Source organism: Rhododendron vialii, chromosome 10a, assembly GCF_030253575.1.
Source record: "Rhododendron vialii isolate Sample 1 chromosome 10a, ASM3025357v1".
In the NCBI taxonomy this organism is placed as follows: domain Eukaryota; kingdom Viridiplantae; phylum Streptophyta; class Magnoliopsida; order Ericales; family Ericaceae; genus Rhododendron; species Rhododendron vialii.
In genome coordinates, this window is record NC_080566.1 from 19879109 (window position 1) to 19905135 (window position 26027).

Genomic DNA, 26027 nt, shown 5'->3' on the forward strand with positions numbered 1-26027 from the left:
GAATTGTCCATAATTGTAGGAAGAGCGCTAGAAGAGGATGCTTGCTGCTGATGGTTCCAGTGATGAGGATGGAAATGCTTATGAAGTTGCCCAGAGGCCAAAGTCTATTTCTGGGGATGACCTTGGCGATTCCTTCTCTCTTGATGAAGAGAAAAGAACTAAAAGGAATTGGATTGAGCAGATTCTGGTGAGGAAATTGAGAGTGATGGTAGAAGTGAACATGAACTGTCTTCTGAGGATCCAGAGAGTGACGAGGATGATGGTGATGAAGAAGGAACTGACGAAAACAGTGGTGAAGATGATAAGACTAACTCTTTGAAGGACTGGGAACAGAGTGATGATGACAATGGTGGTACGGATTTGGAAGGAGATGAAGGAGACGAAGGAGAAGAAGAAGAGGATGAAGGTGATGAAGAGATGGAGCCAAAACGCTCTAAAAAGGGAGGACTGATAGGCCCCATAGTACATCTTGAGAAAACCAAAGGAAATGGTAAGATGCCTCCAAGTCAACCAGGGGAGCTTCCCTACGTCATAGCTGCTCCAAAAAGCTTGGAAGAATTATCTGCATTGTTTGAGAATCGTTCTGATAGCCAAATTGTTGAAGCAATTAGTCAAATACGAACCTGTAATGCAATCAGCATTGCTGCAGAAAATCGGAAGAAAATGCAAGTATGAAGCTTTATACCACATTGAGCTTTGTGGTGTGACTTTCAATGATATTTTTTATAGACTTCCAACTTCAATTTCTGTATGAAATTATCATAAGCTTTCACTCCTTTGAAATGATCTTTGCTGGCATTTGCTCCAGCTTGGTAGAAAATCCAAATGTCAAAATTATGCCGTGATTGCTAGATATAATATGGAATAGTTTCTTAAAAGAAGTGGGAAACTTGATAATAATGCTTTAGTGTTACCTTGTTTTGCATGTAATGTGTTATATCGGCAAGGGAAAATTTAGTGAGTTCATTTGGGGAGCCATTGATTATGTACTATCTTTATGTTTGTTTTCATTCATGCAAATATTGTTGTCAACCGAGTCTGTTCCTTTTCAGATGTTTTATGGCGTTCTGCTGCAGTTTTTTGCTGATACAGCAAATAAAAGACCATTGCATTTCAAGTTATTAAATTTGCTTGTCAAGCCATTGATAGAGATGAGTGGGGAGATTCCATACTTTGACACCATTTGTGCTCGTCAACGCCTACTCTGGACTTGAACACAGTTCTGTGGGGATGTCAAGAATCCAGGTTAGCTGTAGTTTAGTTTAGACCTTTTGTGGCCTGGTGCTTCTGACTACACTATGGGAAGTTTTTCTGTTGTTGAGGTATTCCTCTTAACAAACATCCTCTTCTTCGCAGAAAAAAGCTGTTGGCCGTCTCTGAAAACATTATTTCTAGGCTTTGGTCTATGATATTTCCATGGTCTGATTTTCAACATGCTGTCATGACCCCAGCGGTATTGTTGATGTGTGAATATTTGATGCGTTGTCCCATTATGTCTGGGCGGGATATTGCACTTGGTTCCTTTCTCTACTCTATGGTCCTCTCTGTAAGTGCATTCAAGACTCTTTTAACGTTTCCTTCCTACAGAGTCTCAGCCAAACTGGATGCTCAATATCATTTAACAGTAAACGTGTTGCTGGAGCATTTGCTCCTCTTGCAGTGTTCCCCCCCTCGCCACCACCCCCCCCCCCCCCCCCCCCCCGCTGTTGTGTTGTGGTAGGTATTCTTTCTGTTATAGTTTGACCATTGATGATGGTTTTTTCTTGTCACAGTGATGTAAAATTACTGATTTTTATTAACATTTATTTTCAGATATCCCAAGTTTGGATTGTAGGGCATAGTAAATCGTCTAATCTTTCCTACATATAATTTCAACATTTGTTTTTAGTATGTGGATCAATTTATTGCCTATTTTAAGCGCTCCAAATTTGTTTGGGAAAGTTAAAGTTCTATTGTGCAAGATCAAGTTCCTTAATCTATTTCTGTCGTGGTATTGCACAGGCTGGTATATAGCTGTTGTTTGAATTAGAAGAGTAGTTCCGCTATTAGTTACTAACTGCCCCTACCCCTACCCCTACCCCTACTACTACTGCTATACACCTCATTTCGTTTTCAACTGTTTGCATCAGTCCAAATAATCTTATTATGTGAAAACAAATGTTGACAGATGTTGACAATTTGATATTCAAGCACCAACACATATATTTCAAACAAATATAGCTATTTCCTTTGATTTATGTACGCACAAGGTTCATTTTGACTATGTTGCCTGCAGGTCACTAAACAATCTCGAAAGTTCTGTTCTGAGGCCATTACTTTCATTCATACCTTGCTGATGGCAGCAATGTACAGAAAACCTGGAAGAATTCAGGATTCTCAGGTATGACTGTGTTCACCGTTGTTCCATATAACATGTGATTTTGTTGTTTGGTTTCACAAAGAAAATAACCATTTCCCGTGTAGCAGTGGCATCATTTTATGGAAGTTAAAACACCCGGCACTCTGCTTTGTATACATACTTGTGCGAAAGAGATCAGTCCTCTGGATTTCTTCAAGTTAATGGACATGCCTGAGGATTCCCCTTTCTTCAGCTCTGATAATTTCAGGTTAGTAGTGGGGCTCTTTCAGGGTACTTGTTGATCAAGGTTTCTGTTTTGTGAATGATGGTAGCCAGATCTAGATACATTCTGTATGCATTTGTGGCTGTAAATATAAGTTCATGTTGGATCACTTTTGGGGAGAAGGATTCGTGACTTTATTGTCTGATTTGGGAGTTGCTTTAAAGTTTAAATAGACTAATCTTAGTCAGTACTAACTTTTGTTCAAAGCAGTTCATGTGCCAGCTGAATATTTACTATAATGGCTACTGCCCTACGCTTATGAAAGTTGCTACTCAGTCTAAATATGCGAAATTTTATTTGGCCGTGATTCCATGGTGAACGCTGATCTTAGTGGTCCCCACACTCTTTTTTGTGTCTAAGTTTTTGTCCTTGTCAATTTAAAATATTCCCATTGCATTTGTTCAATTTTCCATCCATGACAGGGTAACATGACCAAAGACAAAAAAGTAGGGAAGGTATAAAAGTGAGTGTGAGAATCGGTTCTCTCTTTTGTATCATCAGCTACTCTTTTCGGGAAGAGTGAGTTTGTCCATATGTAGGGCCGTTGAGCCGTGGTACCTGACTAAAACTGTGAAGGAGCTATGTACTTCTATGGAGGACTAAATTAAACCCTACTCGTTATTTCGCCTAATAAGAAGTACAAAAGAAGTGCATTATTTATTTTGCCTATTCACCTTTTTCATCTACAACTACATACTCCTATCCCACTCTCTGGTTTTGCTATCCACCCAAACTTTTGGGCTAAATAAGAGCATTTCCAACCCTACTCTTTATTTTGGCTAATCAAAAGTATAAGTAGATTCTTTCCCAAACTTTTGAGCTAAATAAGAGCATTTCCAACCCTACTCTTAATTTTGCCAGATCAAAAGTACAAGTAGATTCTTTATTTTGCTTATTCACTTTCCATCTACGTAAAATCCTACTCTTATCTTTTGCTATCCCACCCAAACGAGTTGAGAAAAATGTAGGGAATCAAATTCAAAACTCAAGGGTGGATTACTACTTTGTAGAGTGAAATGATGTAATGTGGGCCCTCCTTAGCATTTGCCTAGACTCACCAGGCTGGGTAAATGTAGCTAGTGAAATTGGGTTGAGGCATGCCTAGCCATATAGAGAGCCCATTTGAGTGAAGTGGGCTGGGCTTGCCATTTTTGCTAACAAGGCACATGTGACTAGTGGGTTGGAGATGCTCTAACACGTACTTGAGTTTCCTGTTAATTCATATGCTTTTTATTATGCACTTACTCTCAGATTCTTCCCTGCATGGTGATTACATGCGTTGAGGGAATGAGAATGGCTGCTCGAACAAGAGTTTAATCCCCTTAAAATATTGATGAACTTTGCTAGCTTAGGAGACTTGTAAGCACTGATTTAGGGGATAAATTTTTCTTACTTTCCAATCCTTACATCTGTTTCTTGATGATATTTGCTTTTATAAGCAATATAACTTTTTCCTTGATTCTAGGGGAGTGATTTTGCCACTCCCCTTTTTGTTAATGCCACTCCCCTTTGTGTCTATATAAGATGATTTGTTTTGTGAGAGAAGGGGAGTGGCATTAACAAAAAGGGAAGTGGCAAAATCAATTCCCTAATTCTAATGGGACTTCTTCTCAGGCCATACAGGGATTCACACTATTCTCTCTCAAAGGGCTAACCTCTCTCAAAAGGTAAAACACTCACATCTCACTTCTCATTCACATGTAAAATCAGTTTGGCACATTCATGAATGTTCCTTTGTTTTAGGAATTTAACCTTTTGTTGTAAGATTATTATTATTATTTTTTAAGGTGTTTTGTTGTAAGTTTTGTAAATTGCCCTTATGCTTGGTGTAATGTTAAGACATTAAGTCATATATTGGCTTGTTAGACTGCTGGCCTTTCAAGATGCTTGGTGTAATGTTTAGAAATTATGTTTTATATATGTCATGTGAGAAATTGTGTACGTTGTTCATTTGTTTGCATTTTTTCAACTTTGAATTGCTAACGGGCAGCAACTGAATAGGACTCTCATGGTTTGATTGTCACTTTTTCTATGCTTTGAAAGGACCAATTTTTGTTGTTTCTTGAACCGGTACATGTAATCTTTGTTTCTGCATATTTGTTCGAGATTTGAAGTTCAGAACACTAAAATGTCGGCATAATTGGAATTGGTAGAAGGCTTAGGCAAGTTTGCCTCTTTCTCCGGTCATTTTTTGTTAACTGCATGCATATTGATGCTTGGAGAGAATGTTATTATGAAATTAGTGATATAGTTTGGGCTACCTTTAGCATAAGATTGGTAGTTGGAATTGCGAAACTACTTCTTTCATAATCTATTATGAACTTGTCCCAGATATGCTTGAATTGTGCTGGTGAATATTCCTCAATAACTGGTTAGTAGCCTCAATTCAGTTATGGAGTTATTTAAGTCCTTACATTAAGGGTGCTTAGTGTTACATGTAGGGTCTTTTTATTGTTGTTATCGTGGTTTCTTCAGGGTGTTTTAGATGCTGTTCGCATAAGTTTGGCTGGTTATCCCACTCGGAAGACATATCGTGAGTTTGTGGATCATTTTGGACTGATAGCTCTCGATGTTATAGATGGAAGGTGGGTTTGTTTGTATTGTTTATCCGAGGTATTGGTACTGGATTATTTGATTATTTTATTCATGTTTCATTCTCCCTTTTCCGGTTGATTTTTTCATTTGACAGTTCGATGTTAATATTTTAATCTTTTGCTTGGCAATAATAGTATTTCGGTTGGCAAGCTTAGTTTGTAAGTAGCCACAGCGAATATACCCCGGTGCACAATACTTTTAGCATACTCTTTGCTGTGTTTTATTTGGTTATATAGGAGGATACACCCATGATTAATTCATGACCCAAATACCCTTATAAGTAATGCATTGGGTATCATTACACTACTATTTGCTCTCTTGTGGCGCTAGCCTGTTACGTAAACTTTGATGTAGCTTTTGGAACATAGGTCGGACTTGCCGATTTACTGAGAATGAAGTTACAGATGCTTGTTTTTTCTTTAGTATCTTTACTTTTTATGGTTGATGAATTTTGATGGGGTCTTTTGTATCTGGCATGATCGTGAGTAACGGTCTTCCCCAAGTAATCATTTTGTATCCTGAATTTCAGTTTTTTTACCTTTTGAATGCTCTAGAATAGCCTCTTTCATGGTCTATTGTTGTAATGTTGAACTACAATTTTAACCTTCCTGCATGTCTCATAGTAGGACTAGATGTCTTGGTTTCGCATTAGACGATGGTAATCTAGTTCGCTACCTTTTTTTTTTGTTTTGTAGTTGGACAACTGCTATAGGAGATCAATTGCTGTCCAATCTGGTGATCAATTTACATGCATCCTCCATGCATAACACTGTACTCACATGATGAAAGAGGGAAAAAATCACTGATCATAATCACCCTCCTCTTCTTAAACTGGACGCCTAGCATTGGTAGAGGGTAGGGTAATAAAGAGGGGACAGGTAGAAAGCTTATATAGCTGTTGATTTTTATGAAGATGACACAAGATTTTTCTTGATGGATGAACACTTATGTAGGACAAGTTTGTATAACGTGAGGTATCGCTTCCTACTTTTGAAGTACCTTGTTCACTAACGGTTCTAGAAGAACCATTGGCTCCGTTAACATAAAGTTGGTTAGGATGCAATCCGAGTGAAGTAATGGATTATCAGATATATGTGAGCTAGTTCCAGAACCTAGAATCCCAGATGAGGGTGTATTGGCAACCCATGAGATATTACTTGAATTAGCCAAAGTAGTTGAAACTAAGGGAAAGGTAGTACACGATGTTTTGGTGCCCTTTCCAACAGGATTTTGACCTCGGACGAAAGATGCCAATCTTCTATTGATGGTTTGATCCCTTGTTCTCATTTTATGCTGCAACGTCAGTTCCTACTGTATCAATTTCAATCTTTAATGTTGCAATGCATTTCTGATGAAGCCTTTGGAAAGGTCTTCAACCTTCAAAATTTGTTCACTATTTTGTCACCATTGTAATTTATATATCGATTTTAAGGATGGAAGATTTTGAAGCCTTGGTGCCAAAGTGATGTAGGAAAACTTTAGGAAAATGTGATATTGCTTCCCACGATAGGAATCATGTTGGTTTTGGTTAGGGAATAACGTTAATATTTGCAGTATGTTTGCAAACAAAGAAGAAAGAGAAAGTTTGCTTCACTCTCACAAGGTTTACGCAACTTTGCAAGGACCGCAACGCCTGTAGCAAAGGACACAACCTCATTAACTCAAATTCAACTGTCAACTGTTATATTAAAAAATTACTTCCATGTATACAAGCCATGCAAGAGGAGTCTAGGTAGAATGAACCTAAATGTCCTTAAATGAACTTAATAGTAGATGTGTACATTGAATAAGTCACATTAATGGAGCTCGTTATAAATGCATATATTTGAATAAGTCATGTTAGTGGACCTAGTTATAAGTGCACAGCTTGAACGTGAATTAAAACGATGGCTACATGGAATGAAGAGAATATTGATTAATGTATCTGAATGCAATTTCATATTACTAGTGGGTTTATGATGGCCTTTGAACAACCCTACTGTTCAAGGTCATAATCTAGTAGAGTTACCAAAATACCGTTCGATGACACTACCACACACTTATTTTTTGACCGAAAAGGCTACTTGATGCTTGTGTTTGTCTAGCAGTGAGTGCGTGACTATAGTTGTTAAGGCCTTGTAAGCTTTGCTTCCTTACCCCCTTCTATTTTAGATAAGTTGTTCCTCCGTAGCATTGGAAGCTCCAAAAGACCTAGAGGGTTTCACAATGTTGGATAGATTCTTCAAAATTTACATTGCTAGCCCCTCCTCCAGGACATGAAATAAAGAGGACAAATAAGATAGAGGAAAGGAAAAATGAACCTACGTCTGTCATTGGGAACTACTTTATAAAAGGACCATATAGCCAATAATCAGTAGACAGTAGTTGGGAGTGAGTATTCAAGCAGAGACACTTATCTGGATCCATCCATAGTTGCAATTTATGTTGTCTATTGCAATGTGATACTTTCATATACTTTGTGGTGACTATTTTGGATGGGGGGAGAATTACTTGTTTCTTACTAATATCTTGTTTGTCTGTTTAGGTATGTTCCCCTTAAAATTTTGTGGTGTTCTCTCTCTCTCTCTCTCTCTCATTTTTTCCCCTATTGACATGGTAATAGTTACAATGAGAAAACAGTAATGGAGAAGATACTTAAGAAATTAAAGCTTGAGAATTATCAGGTATGCTTTTGTATGGAGTCCTTTCATGTTCAGTTTCTTGATTTTTCCATTGTAAGGTTTCTTGTTTATTATGGGGCAAACCGTTGTATTTTTATATCTTTGGGTGTTCCTTTCTTACTTTTGTAGTTGGGAAAGACCAAAGTAAAGTTTTTCTTAGGGCTGGTCAGATTGGAGTTTTGGATTCATGAGCTGAGGTTTTGGATAATGCTACAAAGTGTATTCAGGGACGATTGCGGACTTTTGTTGCACGCAGGGATTTTGTGTCAACCAGGGTTGCTGCAGTTTCCCTATAAGCATGCTGCAGAGGTTTTCTTCTCTTTTTTAGTTCACATCTGAAGTCTTGCGTATGCATTCATAGTTGTTATTATTTCATTTAGGTTTTCTATTTCTTCGTAACTTGTCATATATTTCTTTTTGCGAGTAAGATGAGTGTAAGTGGAATGAGAATGTTTAGCACCGTTAGGAGATAAGAAGAGAGAAAAGGTGGTTGGGACATGTCTATTGTAGATCGGTCGAAGCAGTTTAGGTGGAGTGCTATGGTTATGGTATATGGTAGCTCTAAAGAAAGGGGTAAACCAAAATTGACTTTAGAGGCGGACCAGGCGGTAGGTCGGAAGGGTCTTAGTTTTCTGGATATCAATGGCCTCGACAGAGCTCAATGGAGAAAACAAAATTATGTGGCTGACCCAATTGATTGGGACTTAAGGCTTGGTTTGGGTTGTTTGGTTTGTCTGAAACTCTTCCTAAGCAACTTCTTGTACATGATTTATGTTAATGTAACTGCACCATTCTCCCCTCATCGTTGTCCTCCAATGTCTCTTAGTTGTTGTGCACTGTTCTTAAAAAAAAAAAAAAATGGTCATTGCATTCTGGCATTTCCTTGTTATAGTTGTTCTCTTAGATTCAAAGATCTGTGTATGCTGTCCGCCAAAATTTGATTAATTTCAGTGGTCGTCTTTTTATACGTGCTTTATAAATAGGGTGCTTAGCTACCCACTCCTCTATTAGCTGCTTATGGTAAGAGAAGTACCTTGATAAGTATTGAGTGGTTCTAGATGAACCCAAATAAATTTTCTCTAGCCCTAATTTCTTTTTAGAGTCATTTAAACAAATTAATCTAATCCTAAAATGCCCTTATCTTCAACAATTGCTAAATCTAGCCCTTAGTAAAATTTTTCCCAATAATCTTCATCAACACCATAGCCAGCGCCCTATCCATCCTCCATCCTTCACCGCATTATTCCTTAGCTAAACTTGCTCAATGTATTATTCTCTTGCGGAAAAATATATGGTTGCATAGAGCTGACTTCCCAACGCTCACCCCAAAAGCTAGTTTTGATACCATGTTACAAACTTACACGGTCTTGGGTAGAACTCACCCCAAAAGGTAGCTCATGAAGTGAGGGTGCCCTCACGGTTATATACTTCATATTACCCCAAAAGCGATGTCCGCGATGTGGGACATCGCTTCATAGATTTCTCTGGGTCCTCATAATTCAAATGACATTTGAGATTTAATCTGCTCAATAAACTACAGATTTCAAAAAGTGGCGAATTTTGTTCATCTCTTTTGAAGGTTATTTCATGGTGTAAAATTTCACAAATTCATTTGAGAAATGAACATTATATATAGGGTTGGAATCTGTTTATTATTACCATTAGTTTCTTGAGGGTTTTTGATTACTAATCTAGAGGATTCGATTTTGCATTACTGAAACTTTTCTGATTCTTCAATGAATGACAAAAGTGAGAATTTTGTATTGGCCATGAATATGATAATGGTATAAACTTTCTTTGTTTCCTGCTCTTTTTTGGACAAAAACAACATTCTTTCAGCTTGCAATTTGTCAATTTACTGAGAACTTCTCAGTGCTATAGAAAACCTTATACCTGACATTTATATATCATAATTAGAATGGTGAAATATGAAAAGTTTTTGCGTCCTCTATCTAAACTTTTTGATAAAACTGAATTTTCAGCTTGCATATACTAATTTTTTTGTGGTTCAATGGTGACCTTGTACTTGAAAAAAATGAACAATTAAGTAAAAATAGTGAGAATTTTCTATTCCTTGTCTATTTCTGAGTGAGGGACAACTATGGAGGATGAAATGTCTGCCCTTCATCACGACGACGTTTGGGAGGTGGTATTCTGTCTTGAAAAACCACCGTTGGGTGTCATTAGGTGTTCACTGTCAAGTACCATTCTGATGGGTCTGTCTAGTGCTACAAAGCTCACCTTGTTGCTAAAGGTTGTACTCAAAACACATGGTGTTGATTATGCGGAGACTTTCTCTCCTGTTGGCAAGCTTGGTTCTGTTTGTCTTCTTATCTCTTTTGCGGCCAATCTTGGTTGGCCATTGTTTCAGTTGGATGTTAAAAAAGCCTACCTTCATGGGAGCTTCTAGAGGAAGTCTATATGGACCAACTGTTTGTTAGATTGCTTGATATAAATTGTTGGGTGGCCAAATAAATTTTATAGAATTGCTATATGACCAACGATGGTACACGGGATGGAGAGATAGAATTAGGATATTGAGGTGGATGTGTGGTAAGACTAGGAGAGATAGAATTAGAAACAAACTATTTGGGTGATGGTAGGAGTTGTACCTATATAAGATAAGTTGAGAGAAAATACATTAAGGTGGTTTGGACATTAACCATAGACCTGTATCCGCAGTATCAATAAGAGAGATATGATAGTGGTGGATAGTAGGGCTAGGGGAAGAGGAATACCTAAACTGATTTTGGATAACTGTGATACAGAAGGATTTGGTCTTACTAAATATAAGTGAAGAGGTAGTCCTGAACATAATAACTCAATGGAAAAATAGGATTCACGTAGCCGACCCCAATTAATTGGGACACAAGGCTTGATTTGGTTTGGTAACACTTTTCTTCTCTCTCAAACACTTGTTATCGTTGAGAGCCCAATGAATGTGTTTTGTAACTCTTTCATTAAAATAGGAAATTTTGCCATTGAACCACACCCACACTGAGGGAATTATTTATTTTTCCAGTCTTTGAGTGGTGTTTAGAGGAATCATAATGGGTAATCATTATTCAAAAGTTGTTTCTTGTGATATCTTCTTGGCCGTCCTTGGGCAAGTGCTATTCATGCGAGTAAAGTGCCAGAAAAAGAATTGCCATCTAAGGCGGCACTCCAATCAGTTCCTGATCTGAGATTTCTAAAAGAGTTCCACTTACACGAGTTTAAAGCGACATAAGAAAGTGCCATGGAAGCGACAGAAACATTGATTGCAGTGAACTAATCAATGAAAATTTGGGATAGATTATCTAATGAAGGCTCACTTGCCCAAGCTTTCTCCAAAGCGGGACACTTTTCCATAACCCCTCTCTAAAGATAGCAGGCCTAGCAGCGGACTGTTTTATCGTCTTGCTGGCATGATTTGATAGTTAGGTTTTATGTTGCAATTATTCAATGGCTTCGTTATCATAAGAAATAAGGGTGGGGTCTTGTAAACTTAATTAATTTCTTCGTTTTGTGTGTTTTATTAGTCTTTTCTGAATTTTTGTTAGATTTGCGTGGTATTTTTTTGATTAATCATCCATTTCGACGAGAGAAGTCTAAAAAGTACAAAATTATGACCAAAAGCAAAAAACAGTTCGCTAAAGACGAACAAAGTATCAAACAGTTGTCTTATTTGTCTAAAGTGCCCTCTTATTTGAATTTTTTCAACATCCGTCCATATTCCTTCCATACTCGGCAAGCAGCAGCTGGTTTGGGACTCTACGAGGAGGATCACTTCATTGTCTTCACGAGCGGGATCACGTCCTCCATTACGAGCTTGTACAAAAGCTTAGAAGGCTACCCTCTTAGCTACTCATATGAATTGGCTCGTATCCCATGCATAGCCCGCCTAAATTGGAGTACGGCCCGAGACGAACGATTAACCCCAAAAATTACGTCGAAAAGTTAAATAAAAGTTACGAAAAGTAAAAAATACCAAAATAATTTTTAGACTTATAAGTTTAGAAAAATGCTGCCTAAGTCATGTCGTAGTGTCGGTGTTGGGGAGGCCCATGCTCATAACTGTGTTACTTGAACTACTGTGTCAGAAAACCTGAATAATATTGGTCCAATCAATAAGTAGAGTCTGTATGGAATTACCCATTGAGTTCCGGCTAAAGAGTTCTTTAAGAATATGAATTGCGAATTTCAGGAAGTTACTATGGTAGTTGGAACTTCCATAATTTTCTCTCAGAAACAATTCATTGAACTATCTCCACCAGTAATTCGCTTAGGAGGTCTTTAGCTTGATATTGGCGAGGAATGGAAACTGATAAGTTGCAGCTATTGAGCTCCTTATGCAGAAGAGGTGTCGTTTTATGTTTTTTTGTGGAAGTTTGCGTAGAGTTCCTTATGAAAGCTTGCTTCATGGATATAATTTTTTAATTCCAAGGTACGTCTTTTTACATCATTGGAACTGTTTGGAATTGAGGGTGGTGTTGTTTTTCTGTGTCTTTGTATTGTTTTGCTTCAGATTTAGCATTGGGTGGCACTCTTAGAGTGTTGAAAATGTTTGTATGTTTCCAGGCTGTCTTGCTCAAAAAAGGTATTCAGAAAAAAGGGAGACTTCATCTACTATTTCAATACAGAAATATGTCCGCAGATGGCTGTTAGTGGGTGCATATACGGAGCTTTGCTTTTCCACTGTACTCATACAATCCAACATCTGTGGTTTCTTGACTCGGAAAATGTTTTTACATAGAAATGAACACAAAGCTGCCATATTAATTCAGGTGAACTTGATTTTGATGTCCGGAAGTTCCATGATGTATTACTTCCCATATGTTTCCTTGAATATAAATGATTCATTTCCCTGCTTAATTAAGGCCTCTCTACTGTTGCATGCCCGATAATGTCCGTGTTTGCGATGTCCGTGTTTGCGATAGTTGTGGATACAAATTTTAGATTCTAGCTTTCGATTTTGCTGTAGATTCTAGATTTTAGATTTTACTAGATTAGATAAACATGTGTACCATATCTATCAAATTTTGATTAAGCTGCAGTAAAAGGTGGTAATGTTTACTTCAAAAAGCTGAAAAATCAATTTTTATGAAACTAAACTTAAAAACTTAAAATCTGATTTGGAAAGCAAAAAAAGCTAATCAAACCCAGCTTCTGGGTTTTCCTAATTTCATTCATTTTTTAGCTTTTCAAAATCTTCAAAATTTGAGAATCTTTTATCTGTAATTTTTTATGTACACTCCAAACTGATTGTGAAAGCTAGAGTTTCAAAATCTGTAAAAATAATTTCTCTTAAACACGCACAATGTCTTTTGTATGTTTTAGATCGCCTATGGTGAAGGGTTTTATTAAAACAAATCTACATTTTCTTTCTTTTTATTGAAGATAATTGTATGCCTTGCAATACCATATGCCATGATTAATATAGCTTGTGTTTAAGTTAGTTATGGTTAACTGCACTTTATAAAAGAATGTAGGATTAGATACAATTCAATTAGCATGCCCTGGTTCATGGATGCAAAGTTGTTCACGTGGCATTCTGCATCTAAGTTTTAATGGCATTGGATTATACAAAAAAACAATTCATGAATTACATCATATATTTTGGGAAATGATATTGGCACTCCCAAAATTGATGCAGGCACTCCAAAAACAAAAGAAAATGGCTTTGGAATTACACTGATTTTGGAGTGCCTGCAACAATTTTTGGAGTGCCAATCACTTTGCTTGGATGGACTTTTTGAGAGTAACTCTCAACTCTCGGCACAGTTTTCAATAAATCTTTCTCTCTATCTCTCTCCACTCATTACCACTCCAACTCTCAAAAATAACTTTCTAAAATCTAAACCAAACAAAGTGAATATCATTTCCCTATATTTTTGGTTTTTGCTTGTCAGGTAACTTTCTCTTTCATTGCCTGGAAGTATTTTATCTGCAGTATTTAACTCCTCTTTTGCCTTTTTTTTTATTTTTATCCCTTACTGACATGGTGCAATCCATAGTCCCATTGGAGAATGTGCAAGGTCCGTTCTGCTTTCCGACGTTACCAAACTAATATCATAGCAATACAATGTTTTTGGAGGAAAAAATTGGCAGAAAGAGAGCTTCAGAGGCTTAAGCAGGTGAACTTTATTGTAGATGGTTTTCACTTTTAATTCAGTCTAGTCTTGTCTGTGGGCAATGATATCAAGTTGTTTAAACCTAGTGCCAAGGGGTAGGAAAATTAGAAGGAAACTTTAACTAGCGTGGGAATGGAGGGCCTATGTGGGAAGTTCTGGACCTGTAGCATAATAGTTTGCATTTGTTTAGGTATTCATTTAGTTATTGGAGGGGGGAGTGAGGTGGGGAGCTTTGGAATCTCAATTTTTTATGATTCGTGTATTTGATTGATCTTTTCCGCATTGCTTGAGGCTGCTACATTACGCTAACTGTTCTAAATTTGTAGACTACCATTGTTAGACAATCAATGTTTGAACGAGGGCGTGAGATATGCTTCTGGTGTCTTTAGATGGTCACGCACACATGTTGTACCATATTAAATTTATTACATAACGATTCAGAACTCATTTTATGCATTAAGTACTTGATGTTAGTTCGTGACACCAATTTACCCTCTAAACTGAAAATGCAGTGTTCGAGAAATTTGAATCTAGTTGTGTTGATGGGTGGAAATGAACTCCGTTATCTTTTTTCTTCTGCAAATCAGATTAGTCTTTGGTTGCTATAAGCTATTGTAAGATTACCTAATTAAAATGAAATAATGCCAAAAAATATTCGTATGAGTTTGAAATGGTATGCCTGTAGCTCTGGGTTTTTTTTGTTTCTCCATTATTTTCATGAACATAGTAATTTGATGATACAAATGTTCTTACTGTCAATTGAGGTAATTAATTTTTGTGAATTTTTATTTTTTATTTTTATTGCTACCGATAAAAGAACTGGTTGAGATCTTTCGATTGGTGAAAAAAATTAAAGAATTGCTCGCGTAATGTATTACTTTGTGATCCAGTACACGACTATGTAAAGATAGACAAACAAAATGGACTGGGGGAGTAATTTATGGATGCAAGAGTAACTTTTGGAGGTGGCTTTGGTGGATGGTTTCAAGTTTGAGCTACTTTTTTAATATTACCTTAGAATACGGGTCTTCTGGTGATTATGTTTGATAGCAGAGAAATGAGAGAACATTTTGATTAAATACATCTACTTTGCAAGTGCGCTGTTTGAGAAATACTGTGGTGATCATGCATTAGTTTTATAGTTAATGCATGAAACATCTACATAATTTTCCGTGGTGTCAATCCTTTGCTATCAATTGTTGAGGTATTACCTTTTTTTTTAATGCACTTATTGTCTACAGGAGGCTAATGAGACAGGTGCCTTGCTTTTGGCAAAGACTAAGGTTGAGTAGCAGTTAGAAGATCACACATGGAGGCTTCAGCTGGAAAAAAAATTACAGGTTAGCAACATTGAAATTATTTTTATGATTTCACTTGAGTTTTCTGTGTCCTTCAGTTATGTTTTTTTTCTTCATTGTTTGCGAGTTGATTGTTATATTGTAACGTTCAAGTGGCTACGCAAGGCTTTTGTAATGATAATATCCTGGGATGCAACTGTCTAATGAAGAGGTTAAATCAATTGAAAATTTGAAATATCAAAACTTCAGAAGATGGTGGAGTCTTTGAGACTTGGTTTAGATGCAGCTAAAATGGCCACAGTCAATGAGTGCAACAAGACTGCAGTCCTGCAAAAACAATTGGAGCTATGGAAGGAGAGAAGGCTGTTGTGGCCGACCTAAGAAATGAAAATGCTTCTTTGAAGGTGATTGCACATGAATGCGTTATTCATATCCTTGATTATATGCTACGATGCACGGACAAGGATACGGACACGGGAAAACGAGAATTCTAAAAAAATGGGGATACGGACACGGCGGGGAACACGCCACGTGTATATTTATTTATTTACATAATAGAAAATTTTTGAAAATTACAATTCGGCCCCAATTTTTTTTAAAATTACAGTTTGACCCCAATTTTTTTTTAAATTACAGTTTGGCCCCTAAATTTTTTTTAAAAAATTTACAGTTTGGCCCCTGCGTGTCCCCATCAGTGTCCCCCCGTGTCCCCATAAAAAAATTAAATTAAATTATGGGACACGCCACGTGGCGTATCACATACGTGTCCCCGCTGTGTCCCCGTGTCCCGACACTGCGATACTTCGACTTCTAGAGGTGTCCGTGCTTCATAGATTATATGTAATTTTTTTATTCATGCGTTGATGGCCAACCAACGGGAAGACCTATATTGCTATCTAGAGCAAGATCTAAAGAATGTAACAAGTTTTATCCATATCTGGATGATATTTCTGTAAATGAAAGGCATATTTACGATGAACTCAGATATTTGCATTCCGCTGTGATTAATTTAGCGGTACAATTTTTTAGTTTGTCTTCGGAACTTCAATGTTCTGGTTGGGGACTTGGTCCCACTCGGTGGTCGGTTTGTAACATTGGGATATACTTGATTGCTTTAATGTTCTTGTAAATCTAGGCAACCAACTCTATCGCCTCTTTCGTTTGATTTGATTTTTTTTCTTTTGTATTATTTTGCCAGTCCATCAAACACAACCGGATGGATTCTTTCCTGGCAGTTGACATTTGTTACAACTAATAGCATCTTTCCCTACATATCAACTTGGAAAAGAAGTATGTATTAAGATGGAGGATGATGACTGAATGTCATGGTTAAGCTTTGCCAATGGATTGATCTTTCTAGCTTAGTATTATGCAAAGCCTTCTTGGAAGTTGGTCTTCCCAAGAGTTGTTACACAACTTGTTTGTAAGTCTTTTTTACTACTGTTTCATGTTCAATGGATGAAAGTTGACTTTTGGAAAGTGTTTTTTGGTTACTTTGCAGAATTTCGTTAATGCTTAGGAGAAGAAAAATTCAATTCTTGGGCGGGAGCTTGTGAAGGCTAAAGAATATACTACTGATACAATGAAAAAGTTGTGGGAAGTTGAAAAAACATGTTCGCAGCTGTAGCAGAAGTTACAAAGGTGTTCTGTCACTGCTTAAAGATCTGAGCAGGTTAATAGCTAGTTTTGTCTTTTCCTTAAAAGTAGTTCATGCAGTTGACAATTCTTCTTGTCATTATCTTTATCGTATCTTCTTTTTTTTTTTTTCAAATCTTGGGGGTGGGTTCTCAAGTGCCTGTATCTTGGGGGTGGGTTCCCATTACCCTACTGCTACAAGTACCTCCAGATGTCAAAAAATTGCATTGCATTTTTCTTTTCTTTTTTAAGTATGTTTCAAAAAAATTTGCGCCTCTTTTATGTTCCCTTCCTGATTTGAAAATATGTTTTCTGAATACAAGTTTTGAGGAGAAGCTTTGCTGTTTAGAGGATGAGAATCATGTGCTGCGGCAAAAAACATTGTTTGCTTCTCCAAAGAGCAACCGTCCTGGTGTTGTGAAGCCGTTTTTAGAGGTAACTTGTCATTCGTTTATTTGGTCTCAATAGTTTTCCAGCCACATGTGTGCGTCCGTGAGTGTGTATATGTGTACCAGTGTACTTTGTGTCTTGGTTAGCTTACTTTTCATACAGAAACTACGAGTGTATTTCAACTTCATGTTTTCTGATGAAACAGAAGTACACTGGTGTACTTGCCCTTCCCTGTGCTGATAGGAAGTCTGTATATGTAAGATCTGGCTGATATTGGTCAATGATTTACTTGGATACCGTAGTTCTCTTTATTTTGCTGACTTATGTAATACCTTTTGACGCAGGATACACCCACACCCACACCCACAAAAACTTAACACCTCTTTCACAAGGTTTATCCGACTCTCGCAGGACAAAGTTAACCACTGAAAAGCACCAGGTCTTATTACCTTCTTTTGTGAATAATTTTGCTTGGACGAATACCTCCACAATATCACTTATCTTGCTATTGCTAAATTTGAAACCCAAATAAGTAGTCAATTTAGAAAGCACCTAATGGGGGTTCTTTGTGGAAGAAATTTATGATAAGAGTTTTGATGGGTTTTTTTCTGGACGTTGCCCTGTTATGATCAACGCCTATGTACGATGACATAGTCTTGTAAGTTTTGTGTTTTGGTTAGATATATGGTTGCCTAATGAATTAAGTTTTCCTGATTCAGGATGGTTTAAAAATTCATGGTTGAGTTGGTCTCAGCAGCAAGTGTATCTCATTGTTGGCACTTGTCACTCAATGATTACTTCGACTAGAACACGTTTTTGCTTGAACTCCAGAATGCATGGCATCATTCTCCTCCTCCATATACTCCAAAGTTTCTGCATGATATTGGTTTGGAATGCAAGCTCTATTCATATAGTTCTACGCGCTTATTTCTATCTGAACCCTAGGAGTTCAACAGGCACAAACTCGGGTTGAACTTGCACTCCAAAAGCTTCTGCAGGCTATCGGTTTGGAAGTTTCTGCATGCTAGGGTTTTCTAATATGCAAACTGGGGCTGAATAAAAAACATAAGTCAAAATTTGAAGGTTCCTGTCTCTTATCTTAAACAACCGATCAACTTCAACTCTCTTTGGTTTATTAATTCCTGATTTTTGTAAGGCTTGGTTTGCTAATTCTTGCCTGTGCGATGTACATTACTCTGTACATTGCTGTGTACTGGGATCTAAATGACCACGATGAGGTAGTTGATAGCCGAGGCCAAAGATTGGATTTGATTTTTGGTTTGAGGGTCAAAACTTGGATCCCACAATTCAAGATACCATCCAAATGTGTCAAGTTGTTTCTGTTGTAATTCAATCTCAACCCTTCAGGTTGTGAAGAGATCAGCCATTAACTAAGTTGGAAGGTAGATCTCAAGTGCATTCCAGAATGATACTTCATAGTTTGCTCTCTCTCTCTCTCTCCACATGAGCCAGATATCTGATTCTCCATCATCGTTTCCTTCGCAGCAACCAAACCTAAGCCGCTTCAGTCCTCCACCATTCCTGCAGCTGTACTCGCACCCACGCTTAGCCAATATAGAGGGTTTGATCTAGGGTTTTGATTATGGCCAATCCAAGCATCTTGGTGAGGAAATTGCAGAATACCTGTTTTTTTGTTTTGGCAAACTTTTGGTTCATCATATATTTGGACTAACGCATGTGACTTACAGAATTGTTGGTTTTCTCCTTCCTTAGTTAATAATGTCTTTCCTGCAGATAATTTCTTTTGCCTCTAAATTTGTTTCCTAATATTTCATTGAGATCTGCCATGCATATATTTCTAGAAGAGGTTCGATATCCAAGAACAATGATACAAAAAATAAAATAAAAATGCATACATATCAATGTATGTATATTCATGTACACACCTACATACATATATACAATTATATCTCTATATACGGGAGGTTCTTGTTTTCCTTGAATGCTATGCATTCTTTTTTTTTTTTTGGTTTAATTTCGTGTTCTTTCTTCTCTATTACGAATTGCGTTGATAGTTTGTTCATTCATGGTTTCAAATAAACCTACAGTTTTCTGTTTTGGGTAATGATCTTTTTTGTCTTTCATTGATGCATTAGCCTCGGTTTTTGTTAGTTGCTTGTGTTTTTTTAAAGTTTGTTAGGAAATTGGTTAAAGTGCTTTCTTGGTGTCATAGCTGTTTGGGCTAACATCTTGGTGAGCATGGAACATGACACTAAAAAATGATCTAAATTTAGTTGTTCATGTGTAACCTAATTGAAATATAGCTGTTCATGTGTAACCTCTCTAACATCCTCTATGTATGGTGACATCTTAGTGAGTATGGAGTCCAATACATCTTTGTACTAATAACTTAGTTGCTATCATTAGTATCATAAGAAATGCAAATTACGTATCCAAATTTGAAGTTCTTCTCTAAGTAGAGCATATTTGGGTTGCTTGGGAAACGAAATATAATGCATATACTCCGTGAGAGATCATGAGCACATATGTCATTTACATGATATCATAGTCTTTGGGTGCTCATACTAGAATCTTGGGATACCTCATTTCTGTTTATTAATGTTTCTCGTCATTGGTTGAGATCCATACCAAATTGCGTAACAAGGGCTGTTATAAAAGCAAAAGCAGATTAAATAATATGTGTGATTTAGGCTGAGCTGAGAATGGATAACTCTCATTAGTTTCTTTGTTACTTTTTTTTCTTCATAAATTTGGTCACTTGTAGGTTTTTTTTATTCTTGCTTGTTTGTATGCTATGAAGCACGGGTACTTCGGAAATGTCGCCATACGCGCACCGGGTACTGGTACGGGTACGGCGTCGGTACGGCAAAATCGTACCGGGTACTTTTGGTATCTTTGGGTACGACAAGGGTACTCCGTGGGTACTTCGTGGGTACGTTTTAGCCCAAAATAAGAGACACACACATTGAGAGAGAGAGAGAGAGAGAGAGAGAGAGAGAGAGAGAGAGAGAGAGAGAGAGAGAGAGAGAGAGAGAGAGAACCAGAGTTGATCGATTGACGCCGGCAACGAGGTGATGACTGGGTTCAGATCAATTGACGACGGCGACGGCTCTAGGTCTTCTGGCTGGCTTCTCGATCGAGATCGACAACTTGTCTTGTCTCTATTTCATCGTAATATAGATTACAAAAATACAGCATAGCCCCTTAAGTTCTTTACCACGACAATAAAGTCTCTTAATTTCTAAAAATTACAATTTTATATCTTCCAGTTCCAGCATACCTCTAATTGTTTAGTATTGCAGTTTTACCCCTAATAAACATAAATATTATCTCATTTTGACTTTTTATCTATGTTACTTTTTGTTGGTAAAATGGGTTTATATTCCATTTTATGCAATAAAAATAGTAAAAGATATATATATTTGCCGTACCCCCGCCGTACCCGTACCTTACTTTTTTGGGGTTTTGCTGTTTCTCGTACCCGTACCCGTACCGTACCCGTACCTCGTACCGGTACCCGTGCTTCATAGTTTGTATGTATATGGAGAGAGAGAGAGAGAGAGAGAGGGGGAGGGAGAGAGAGAGGGAGAGATTCAAGGAATTGGAGAGTAGTGCTTTGGTGGTTTCGAGGTGGTGTTAGGGCGGCATTTGGTGGTTCCAAGGTGGTGTTGGGCGGCATCGGTGGTGGTGGTAGTGGAGAGGGAGAGGGAGAGGGAGAGAGAGAGACGGCTGAGAGAAATGAGGGTTTCGACTGAAAGACAGGGGAGGGAGAGGTTGACTTGAGAGAGGGGATGGAGGGAGAGTTTTTCAAAAAATTTAGTTCAAGTTTTATTTTTTCGATAGTTTTAGGAGTTTTATGAGGGGAGGGGTATATTGGGAACTTTACATGAATTGATATGGTTGTATGGAGTAAATTGTGTCCTTAGAAGTAGAGGGTGGCTTATATGAAGAAATTGGGTTGCATGGAGTAAATAGTGGTTTGCGAATGGCGGCCGCCTAATAATATCCTTTCAATTTGCAAATTACGTAAAGAATGGTTTTTTATTTTAATACAGAGAATTTTTTGGAACATGAGCTTGCTTTGGAAACACACTTCCCAGTCCTTCAACCAGAATGGGAGGAAAAAAGGGGTTTCTGGGTTTCCTATTTCTTCTTCCTTTTGAACCCCCAATCTAGTCTTCTCTCACGTTCTTCCATAGATTAATAAGATATCTCTCTTTGTACTTTCTCTTTCTAGAATATCTCTCTTTGTACTTTCTCTTTCTAGATTTGATTCGAGAAAACACACACAAACACACACGCGCACACACACACTCTCTCTCTCATTCTATTGTTTCGCTTTTAGTTTCCCTACTACAATGCTTTCATTGGTTAAAGAAAAAGGAAAATTGCTTTGCTTAGTGTTTCTGCATGGTTTTTGGTAGAGTAAAAGGTGTTGTACAATTTCTGATGCAAGTTTGGTGTTAGTTTACGGTTTGTAGGTGATTAAATTCCCTCTGGAAGATGTTCATTAAAGGTCTCAACAACAGTGCCCTTTAATAGGTCAGAGAGGTTTTCTTGTTTTACTCACTCTTATCTTTTCACATTCTTCTACATGTGCGGGTATGTACGTGTGTGTGTTTTCATATGATTGTTTATACGTATACTCTATCTGTTTGAGATTGAGGGTTTTACATTACGAAAATGTTCACATTGTTCTCTCCGATTGTTAGATACAAATGTGTGTTTTTGTGTGTGTTCATATGATTGTAATTAGGAATTTTCTATAACCCAATTGAAATATAGGGTTTTAAATCCTCATCAATCGTTAAAATTTTTGCGTGTGTTCATGCGTGTCTGTGTGGGTTTTCATATGTTTGTTTCCAGAAATTTCTTAAAGTTCAAGCTTAGTGGGCAGTTAAGAGCTAGCCTTCTTGACTAGCTAGTTGTTTTATAGTTCAACTGGTTTGGTGACCTTTTCGCCCACTCCCGACTATTAGGACTGTAGCGTCTCAAAATTGCTATAGTTTGGAGGTTTAATTAAGTTTCCTGGAATAATTTATTGTAGCTTTTGTCTTCCTTACTTTTACAAGTTTACTTCTCGATATCTTTTGAAGCCCAACTTCCGGGAACTACTCAGGATCACTTGCAGATATTTAACATTGCGTTGAAAGCAAAAATAAAATCATATCAGATTCCTGAGCAGGTGATAGGTTTATTTTGTCCTTGAAATGTCTCACCACACTTCAGAATTCGAATATTTTCATTAGTTTACTCCGTGCTCTGCGTGTAGGTTGGTTTTTGAAAATGGATCACTCCAAAGATGTTGGGTCTTGTCACACAAACCTCTGTATATCATTGGTCCATTGAAGGCAACACACTTTTCTTTCAACAGAAAGAGCAATATGCTACTTTATGTGTTGTTTGTTCTTTCTTTTCCACCCTGTTAATATGAACTTTTTCCCTCTTTTTCGGTAGGTGAATCTGAACCTGCGAAGATGTTTGACAGAATAGCTAATCTAGCCAATAATCAGATAATTAACCACAGATGTGATCCTACTGAAAAATGGTTGGTAATCACTCCTGGTTCGGCCGAGGTACTTTTTAGCTGACAATGTTTATGCTTCTGTTGGTTTCTTGATTATTCGCTCATATTCTAGAATTTGGTGTGTTATATTTATAGTTTTATCTAGAATGTGATGTGATTAGAAGAGAGTAGAGACAAAGTGCTGCTGTTTATTCCCTCTCCGTTTCTTTGTGTGTTGCATCTGTTCCGCTTCCTTGTAATTCGTGTTTAAGCTCATCTTGTTTATTCCTTTGTCAATGGCATGGAATGTCGTCGTATAAGTGGTTTAGAGACAACAAAATGTCTATCTGGCAAAGAGATGACGAAACACATCAGAGGCTTTGGAAACTATGTGAGAATGAGTGAGACTGTGAGAGACAAAGGAACACAGTGGGGGCAGGATAGGGAAGATGCAAAAAAGTCTCTACTAGAGACTCAGTAGAGAGGGACTGAGAGTATTAGAGGGTTCAAATAGTGATGCAATAGTAGTATAGCCTTTTGTTGTAAAGTGAGTGCATGCATGTGACGGCGTGTTTTGGAATCTTGGTGGCTTTTAGGCGAAGCTGTTGGATTGTTGGACCCTGTGGCCCCATGTACTGCCATTTTGACGAACTTCTCCTAGGAAAGAATAGCAAGTTTGTAGAAGATTATTGGGCAAACTGTGTAGTAGGCTCTTTCTATCTACTTTGGCCTAGACATAGCCATCTTGACCAACTCATGTGAATCCTTCTTCTTTAGTCACCAAATCTCAAGAACCTTGAGTCTTTTGAGCTCAGACTTTTAGCTCCCGCAATATACTAGGAAGGTACCTTGGCTCTTCTCTTTCCACATTAGACCCAAGCCCTAAGGGTTGGTGAATTGGTGTTTCTTGGAGGATTTACTGTATGAGACAGAACATATATCTGACACAAGGAGGTCTTTATGGTGATGTGTGACAATGCGAGGAACACATCATGATGTGCCTTGAATACGTGACATGGTAGATATTGTTTATTGGGATGACAATCATTAATGCATACCATGTGATCGATGGTCTGATTTTTTGTATCTGACACACGGAGATCTTCATGGTGATATGTGACAATGCAGGGAACACATCTTGATGTGCCTAGAATATGCGAAGTGGTAGGTACTGCTGATGGGAATGACAATCGTTAATGCCAACCATGTGGTCTGTGGTCTAATTTTGTACATGTATTGCTGAGTGAGACAGTGCTCTCATTCAACAAAATGTTTGCAGGTGACTTGCATGCTAAGTTTCTAAAGGTTTAAAACTAAGGGAGTAGAAGCAATTGGAACGCTTGCCACAATTTGCCCAATTTTTCCAATTGTGCCCCTCGATTGGGGAGCCACTGGTTTTGTCCTCGAGGGTAGTTTTGTCCATTCACCTCATGAGAAGAACATGGCCCAGATCAAGCCACGTCTCCCCTTTTGCCTTTTCCTTTCCTTCGTTTGGTGAGAGAGAGAGAGAGAGAGAGAGAGAGAGAAGAAGAAGAAGAAGAAGAAGAGAAGAAGAAGAAGAAGAGACGGTCTTGGACACCGACAAAAGAACGGAAGAGCAAGAAGCCTAGGCGACGGATGGTGAGGCGATATTGGGGGGTTCTTCGCCGTAGACTTCATGATTTGCTTGTATATCTATCGTGTCTCTCGCCTCTCGCCCAAAATAGATGCTTCTGGATAGTCAAGAGAGAACAGCGTTTGTGGGTTTGCTGCGGGAGCAAACCGATCGATTATTCCGGTGGTGTTGGCGGTTTAGGGTGGTCGCACCAGGTTAGATTCTTTCCCTTTAGGGTTAGTCTTTTCCCCCTGTCCAGTTTGTTTTGTCTTGCGCACATGGTGTGAATAGATTTGTAGATCGATTACGTTTCGTAGATTGATCATGTTTTGTATACGGTGTGAACAAATTTGTAGATCGATTATTGTGATTTTGTCGTCCAATTATCTGTATTGGAAAACCCAACTTATGCCATTTCTTTTCTTTGGAGTCAAGGTCTTCTTGGCTTTCTGGATGGCTCTAATCCGTGTCCTCTGGCAAAACTAAAACAAGAAAATCTTGAAGTCGAAAATCCCGCTTTTAAATCTTGGAGTGACCAAGATCAACTCCTAATGAGTATTTTAATTGCCTCATTATCAGAAGAAACTGTGCCACTTGTGGTTGGGCTCAACACTTCCAATGAAATTTGGATTGTTCTTGAGTCCTCTCTTGGTTCCACCTCCAACATGCGGATTTTGGAGATTCATATGCAACTTCAGAGTCTCAAACAAGGTGATATGCCCACCACACAATATTTGCACAAAGCGAAGGTCATGTATGATGCACTCGCTGCTGCCGGTCGTCCTATGTTTGTTCACGATTTCAATATCTTTGTGTTTAGGTGCTTGCGGATATTTTGCGGGATACTGCATGCAATTTTTTGGGCGTAATAGTATTTCTATTCCCCGTCTGGAAAAAATGGTTTTCTGGATTTTTGGTTAACCTTTACGGCTCTGATACGACTGATAGAATGTAGAGATGAAAATGAAAACACAAGCAACAGTTTATTGATATGAGGTCGAATTATACATCCTTGAACACAAACTACCTTAATATGGGTTTCTCTCACTACACCGTTTTTTTTTTTGATTGCTTGATTTTTAACAAAAACATACTCATGTTTACATATATCTAGGGGTGTGTGTGTGTGCAGATGTGCACAATGGGGTTGACGGGGAGGAGTCATCGTGGCTGGAGTTCATGTTCTCGTTCTGCGTGGAGGATTACGATGTCGTTGGAATCTGTTGCCATATCGATGAGGAGCATGCGGTGGAAGTGAAGAATGGGGTGAGATGGTTTTCTATTGCTTGTTTTTTTGTCTAATTTTTTCAGTAAGGTTCTATCTTTTCATTGATATTTGCAATTGCCTTCGGTTTTCTTCTAATCATCGATGGTAATTTTTCAAAATTTTCCGCACCATTGAAAAGTGTATCTTTTGAACGTGCATGAAAATTTTAAAAAATTTAGTACCATATGAAACTTTTTTTGTCACATTTTCCTATTAACTATTTGGAAATTTTGTTTATTTATTTATTGTTGTTTATTTTGGTACCATATGTTTGTTTTGTTTCTAAGCATGCCTCTTCAGGCCTGGTTGTTATTTCTCTATACGGGTTTGGCTTTGCGAGAGAACATACTTAGACTGAATGGAAGT

General features: G+C 37.8%; 1 pseudogene; it reads left to right on the forward strand.

Moving 5' to 3' along the window:
- LOC131302995 (uncharacterized) overlaps positions 1–26027 on the forward strand; it is a 41539-nt pseudogene that overhangs the window by 5055 nt on the left and 10457 nt on the right.